Source organism: Lonchura striata, chromosome 19 (assembly GCF_046129695.1).
Source record: "Lonchura striata isolate bLonStr1 chromosome 19, bLonStr1.mat, whole genome shotgun sequence".
Classification (NCBI taxonomy): domain Eukaryota; kingdom Metazoa; phylum Chordata; class Aves; order Passeriformes; family Estrildidae; genus Lonchura; species Lonchura striata.
In genome coordinates this window covers 2023361-2029097 of record NC_134621.1, presented here as the reverse complement: position 1 = coordinate 2029097, position 5737 = coordinate 2023361, and positions in this window count along the sequence as shown.

Here is a 5737-nt window from a genome sequence, read left to right as displayed (position 1 = left end):
GTCTGCAGTTACTCTGGAGGAATGTGGAAACATTGCAGAAAGTCTGTGCATTTGTAATTTACAGTTATCCAGACAATGGTCATGCTCCATGACTAATAGGAAGAGGAGGACTAATCAGGCACTTAACCTCTGCCTCAATTTTATTTATCCACTGAAGAAGTGCTAATAAAGAAAATTCCTTTTGTAGACAGATTGTCTTTGAAGTCATCACAATTAAATAGGCCTATGTAACCAAGTGAGGGCAGAGAAAATATCAAGCTGAAGCCTTCAAAAGTTGGTCCTACTCTATCTTCAGCTGCTATTCACAGGTGTGGCTGCACAGCCACATCATTATCAAACCACATTCACAAAGCCACTGACATTATGGCATTGGGCATCTAAAAATTTAGTCAAAAAGTAAGCTCTGTGAGTCATGTAGAGTGGCTCTGACATGTTTAACCCCCTCTGATGATTTTGATGTTTGAATACCAAGCAGGGGAAGTTCAACTAGTTTCTGTCTATACCAAGCAGTGGAACAAATTGTGAATGTCAGTCATCACCTATCTTAAGCCAAACCTGATTATTGTGTGAACCAAATATAAAACATTTTTCCAGTTATATTGCAAAATTGGCCAATAAAAGAATATCTTGTATATTACAAATAAGAATAATGAACATAGTATTAGCTAAATAACATAGTATTTAGGTAAGTCAGTATGTGACATAACATTTCAAAGAATCTCAATTCTAACTTGAATCATATTATAGCTTGAACATATTATATTAGTTATGAATCATTAAAAGACAATGACCAGTGCTTCCATGCCTTTCAGTGCAAGTTTCAATGAGAAGTTTTTGGGTTTAGGCTAGAAGGCAGATGTGTGGAAGGTTCCTCCTGTGCTCTGCTGCACACTCCCAGTCACTAGCCTTCCCCAGAAAACCCAGAGGGGAGTGGTGCACGTAAGTTCTCTGTAAAGGTTACTCTTTGGACATGGAGAGATCTGCCTATCCAGCAGGAGACAAGAACATTCTGAGCTTTGTCTGGGTTCAGACAAAGTTCATTCTCTTCATTCTGTTCATTCTGAACAGTGCCTGTGTGATAAACCAAAGTCAGTAAATAATTTTCTAGACTTTACCCCAGAATAAACTAACGCTTGAATATTACTTTGAGCCTCCTCTCCGAACACAACCTCAGGCTTCCAGCAGCTGTGCAGATGGCAGGAGATGAATTTTAATAATCTACAAATCCCAGAAATCAAAGTTACACCACAAAAAGCCATTGCTCTCTCTGTCAATCATGCCCTCTTGACGAAGTTTGAGCATCTGTAACTTTTCTTTCCCAATACATGGGTACTACTGCCAAGAGCTGTGACTATTGCTCATGTTGATTAAAATACTATATATCCTTTCCAGTGATCCTGGTTTCTACTGTCTTTTGCACCTGCCCTTTCTATTGTCTGGGTGAATTTTACTTATTGCTCAGGATCAATTAGCAAAGGTATGTGTTATTTGTTAAACCCCTACCTTCAGAGATCCCACGAGGAAATCTGTGTTCAGAACCTGTGTGGAATGGTTAAAGAAAGGACAGAGTTATATCAAAACCAGTCCATTGTCCTGAGCACATGCCACATCAAACATTCCTATGCCCTGTGTAACCTCTCCAGATAGCTGAACTGCACACAGTGCCTCAAAATTCCTGCCCTAGAGCAAAACTCCACAGAGAGTCTTGTGTGTTCCTTCCCACATTTCTGTAAAATGCTTGAAACAAATCTAATGCCCAGGAAAAAATTAGCTGCTTGACATATTTAATCCCAGTCAATTCAAGTGCCTTCTGAGTTAGTCTTCCTGTGCCTTCCACAGGACTTGGAGGTAGTAAAGTTGGTAGAAGGCCCTTCCAAGGACTGGCATGCTGTGACTCTCCTGCTTTGGAGTGGTTTGGGTGGTAAAACCTTGACTCTGCATGTAAAGCATGACCTGGAGTGTTAGATGAGCAGAATGAGAAGAAAACACCCCTTCATATTCCACCTTTTTGAGGATCTGTGGAGATGCCATGGTCAGAGCATGAAGCAAGTGGATGGCACTTACCGTGAGATGCTGAGGTAACAAATCACAAAGTTGCCTTCAGCTGCAGCTCTTTATACCTTACCTCCTGCCCACACAGCACTCCAGAGCTCTATTTTTGGTCAATAATAATTTACTCTTTAGTTGTAAACGTGTTGTAGCTCTGATCTCTCTGCTAATTACTCAGGGACAGGGTTGGTTTAAGGTTGTATGGAGTCAGCTGCACTGACCCGTCCTTTTCACATTGATCTGTGCCAGGATGGAGGATAGAGGAACCCAAAGACAGCTCTGATAAAGCCAAATAAGGCAACACGGCTCTGCACTGCAAGGGTTTGCCTTAGTCAGCAGGATGGGGCTTTTCTAATTGTGCACAATTCCTTCTTTAATGATGCAATATTAGTGGGTGCCCTCCTATCCTCCCTGATTGTCTAGACATGCTGCTAGATAAGAAGAAAGGCTTATTGAGGCAATTTTTTTGATACCATTGTGTGGGGTGCTGGCAAGCCTGAAGCCAGCCTCAGTCTTGGGACAGCACAAACCAGTGGCATGATCACATCTTCAGGTTGTTTCAGCAGCTGCAAAGTTAGCAGCAATCCATATTCTGTGCACCTTACTGACAAGAACCCTGTGGATTGAGGGGCTATTTCACCTTAAATGACAGATCTTCTTCCTTATGCCCTTTTAGAGGCAACAAAAATGAAAAAAAAAAAAAAATTACCAGAAATTACCAGGCTATTATTTGTACATTGCCATTCTGAAGCCAACAGAATTTTTTTTTTTTTTTTTTTTTTTTTTTTTTTTTTTTAATCTGAGCCATACCGGTAGCAAAAATAGAAGTAAAGGCAGAAGCAATTGAAATAATACTGAAATAATACTGGAATAATATTGTTTGCTTCCACTTACAGCTGATCTCATATCTGTACTGTATCCTTACACAAGAGCAAATAATACTGTGTGTTTGGGGTTTTTATATAGTAGCAGCAGAAAAAAAAATCTGTGTTGAGATAAAAATGGCTTGACTTCCATACCAGAATTTTTCAGCTGATTAAATGATGAGGATTGTACATCCTGCCAGTTGCCAAATAGACAACAGAAATAGTCAAATACAAGTGGCCAAGAGCAGAGGGTACTTACCCAAGATTTCCCTAAAGTTATGGAGATGTAACATCTGGGCTATTGGCTGTAGTGTGGGAGCTCTTACTAAAGCTGCCTTGCTTTTGGAGATCTGGAAGTTGTCTAGTAGAATTCTGATTTTTTAAAAGTGTTTCAGGGAATGGTGGCCCAGCAGACCTAGTGCCAATACTAGGAAAAAGTAGAAGCTAATAATGATTAGAATTTGAGGACACAGTGATAAGTAAACATATTGAGCAAAACAGCATTTATAAAGAGAAATAGTGTTCCACAAAACTAGTGGAGAATCAAAGATATGTGGATATGTGGGAAAACCAGATGCTACTGTCTAAATGACTATTTCTAAGCCATGTGAGAAGGTATAGCTAAATCTGTGTCTGTGATGGTATTTACGATAATTTTGAGAAGTGATCCTGGACAAGGGCAGGCTGATAATCCTGCTGCAGATATGTAAGTGTCCCTGGGGATGGGGTCTGAGTGTCCAAAGCGGCTTGATCTGAAGCAAATCCCAGGAGCAGCTTGGGGGAAGCTCAGTCCAGCAGCTCTATTTATGTATATATTGCATTGGGGCCCTCCTGGGATCCTCTTTGTCCTTGATGAACCTCACAGCCCTACTCAGTAATGTCCCCTATACCCTTCTGTCCTCCTGCACTGCTAGCAGGTTATGAAACAGCCCTCAGTAGGGATTAGCAGGACACAGGAGGAACTTGCCTGCTCCTCTGCTTTTTGTAAAATATATTCTGTGTCTGGGACATCAGCACTGTGCTTTGCTCGAGCTGTTTCCGAGCAGGCATTGTGTGGAGGAGTGAACTTCTGCCACAGCAAGGTTGCTTCTCCCTGCTGCCTTCTGACCCCCCACATCAGCCTCACCTTTCACCTGCAGTGCTGCCAGCAGCCAGGTGCAGGGTTGGGTCACTGGGCATATATAAATATGTATATATGATTTTGTATGTACATATACACGTGTATGCGGGCATAAACTGCCTTCCTGGGCACAGGCTGGGTGAGGAATGAATCAGCAGCAGCCCTGAGGAGAAGGACTTGGGAGTATTGCTTGACAAGAAGCCCAACGTGGCCATGTGTACTGGAGCCCAGAAACCCCCTCTGTGCTGGGCTGAGCCCCATGGTGGGCAGCTGGTCAAGGGGGGGATTCTGCCCCTCTTCCCCTGTGCTCAGGTTGGACTCCACCTGCAGAACTGCCCCAGCCCTGGGCCCAGCACAGGAGGAGCTGGAGCTGCTGCAGAGCCCAGAGGAGCCCATGGAGATGCTTCAGGGCTGGAGTCCCTCTAGAGCCAGGCTGGGAGAGTTCAGGGTGCTCACCTGGAGAAGGCTCCAGGGAAACCTCAGAGCCCCTTGCAGGGCCTGAAGGACTCCAGGAGAACTAGAGAGGGACTGGGGACAAGGCATGGAGGGACAGGACACAGGGCAATGGCTTGCCACTGAAAGAGAGTAGGTTTAGATTAGATATTAGGAAGCACCTGTGAGGGTGCTGAGGCCTGGGCACAGGCTGCCCAGAGAAACTCTGGCTGTCCCATCCCTGGAAGTGTTCAAGACCAGGTTGGATGAGTCTTGGAGCAACCTGGGCTAGTGGAAGGTGTCCCTGATGGTACAACCCATCCCAGAAGATGAGAGTAACCCAGGCTTTTGTTAATATATCACTTTGGAGCGCATTAGCATGAAACAACACTGTGGTTTTTAAAATGTGAACATGGATTTCTCTGATGTTTGCTGATATCCACAAAGAATGAAAACCCACATTTTGAGTGAAGCTACATTGGGCAAAGTTATCAGGATTACACTGGAGACTTCATAGGAGAAAAGTGTCTGCCTGACCAGTTTAGAAAATTCAGGGTAGTTTTGGAAACAATATAGACAATGACCAACTGACTATAAGATTGCTATTTATGGTGCCCGGGGAATGTTGGTTTTCACATGAATTTCATTACAAAAGTTGGAAGTATATCTCATTTTAGGTTTAAATGTCCTCTAAACTATGTTCCAAAGTGAATTGAAGGATTGAAGAAATTTAACTTGAAGTAAGATCTTGCAAAGAAGACACAAGAATTAAAAGAATGATCAAAGATTAAGTGGGAATAGGAAGGAAGGTATAATAAGTTCTTATTGTTTGGCCAGAACATTTGAGATAATATATATTTTATTCCTAAAGCAACAGTTATAAGGGATAATTACATTCTGTTTCAGAGAATAAATTATTTTCTCAGTTAAGGAAGTATTAGATGAAATTTTCTGATGAGAAAAAAGCAGGATGTCCAATTGGACCACTTTAAAAGTGGCTGAAATACTTTGAAATAACTGAAGCAAGATTTTTAATTGAATAAATAAGCTTAAAATAAGCAAGGTAAAATGTAAACCTTAGAAGAAATCAGAGTAATGATTAAAATGCAGCACTCAACTCCTCATTATTTACATGGCATAAGCTCTAAAGTTTTTATTATTTAGGCATTGCTCATCTACAGATTAATGAAGGACAAAGCAGTGACTACAAATTAAAGTGATAGAATGTCACATTCTGTGCAATTCTCTCACTTTACAGCACTGGAGGCAT